Source organism: Asparagus officinalis, chromosome 1 (assembly GCF_001876935.1).
Source record: "Asparagus officinalis chromosome 1, Aspof.V1, whole genome shotgun sequence".
Taxonomy (NCBI): Eukaryota; Viridiplantae; Streptophyta; class Magnoliopsida; order Asparagales; family Asparagaceae; genus Asparagus; species Asparagus officinalis.
Window position 1 is genome coordinate 105,675,857 of NC_033794.1, and position 1,988 is coordinate 105,677,844.

A 1,988-nucleotide genomic window follows, 5' to 3' on the forward strand; every position below is an offset into this window, starting at 1 on the left:
CGTAGTCGCCGCCTCCGACCCGTCGTCGCCTTCCAAAGCTTGTCGTCGTGGCCGTGGTCGTCGCCATCGCCTCCAGTTCCCCCAAGCGCGGTCACCGTCGCCGCCTTCCAAAGCCCTTCGCTGCTGAGTTCTCCTCCAAAACTCGTCGTCGTCGCTGTCGCCGTCGCCTCCAGTTCCCCCAAGCCCCGTCACCGTCGCCGCCTTCCAAAGCCCTTCGTTGCTGAGTTCTCCCCCAAAACTCGTCGCCGTCGCCTAGATCCCTTCGGCGTCGCCTCCAGGTTAATTTTTCCTTTTTTTCTGAATTTATGAATTATTTTGGTAGCAATTTTTAGTAATTGGTAGTTGTTCTTGCACAACGGTGTTTTTACATTCAACAAAACACCAATTGTGTTTTTTTAGAAAAACACAACAACAAAAACACCTTGAAAGCCAAACAAAGCAAAAACTCATTAGGTTTTATGTTTTTTTAAGAAATAGATATATGTCTTTAATATAACTCATTTGTGAAATAGTACATGGTTACTATATAATTTATTGCACGAAATAAGATCATGTTTTTAAACGTCGACTTGATGATGATAACATGTTGATAGCACTTTGTAGACTAATATCAAACTTAATAATGCATTGGATTCAGTTATGCCTTATAGATTTTAAAACTTTGATCTAATAGACATATTAGAAATTGAAGAAAATTTTGAAATAAACTCATTCACAATTTTAATCCCAACATTCGACCGTACCCAAAATTTATTTACCAACTCTGAAAGGGAAGTCATCATCTCTTTTATAAGTTGAGCTTTAATCAATGCACGATACTTGTACTGTGGAAGAACGAATCCACTCATCTTCAATGCCGTCGAGGGGTGGTTCTTCATACTCAACATATTCATTATTAGCATAAGCCTCATCAGGCCAATTCGGATTCTCTTCAACATCTTCAGTCACAAATTGCATGCTATCAATTGGTGCACTATCTTGATCTTTACTTTCAGAGTCGTTGCTTCTTTCATTCTCTTCAATTGTTACCCCTCTAAATGACCTCATATTTTCATAATGGATGTCATTGTTCATGGCATTTGACGTTCCCCAGAATGAATGTGCACTTAGGTATTAAAATTAAGTCTGCTCTATTTCATTCAAAGAAGAAAAAAAACCACCAGACTCAACTCCTAAATCTAACATGCGTGAGAATTCTCCTCGAGGTTTGAATATTTAGCACGAACTATATGGCAACTTTTCAATAAACAATTCTATCGTTAGTTGTGACTTGCTCAAATTAAACATAATACTCATATGATGATCGTTTGAGATCTTAACTACGGGCGTTCTATCAAAATTTATGGGCCAATTGCATATTATTTTTAGTTGGTACTCTTGTGGGTCAATTTCTGTAACTCGGTGAAATTCCTTAATCAAGTCACGATAACTATATGATTCCGAGATCATTAACGACGCCGTTACCCCTTCGACGTACATTGATATATTATTCATTCTATAATTAATTTTTCCACCATAAGAGTTAGCAATAAAAATCATATTTTTAACCTATGCAAAAGAAGATTATATCATTTAAATATAAAAAATTAAAAAAAGTTTATCAGGGCATTGAATAAGAGAGTAAAACCCAAGATGCAAATAATCTAACATAATTTTGACCAAAAACTCTAAACTCCAAAATGAAAATCCTAAACCCTAGAATTGAGCATTCTATGCTCTAGAAGTTTAAATTCAATTACAACAATCAATACACAAAGCATTCGAACCACCACAAGTAGAGTGATTGATAATAAATTTCAAACTCTAGAAATTGGATTTTGATAGAAAACCCAAGATTTTTACATGTTAAAAAAGGAGAGAAAAAAAGAGAAATTACCCTAGATATTTAAACAAACTTTCACAATGAATTTCAGCCGCAAAATGGGGTTGGGAGAAGTGAGTAGGTAGCTGAACAAGAGAGAGACCAGAGTTAGAGAATAGAAAAATTG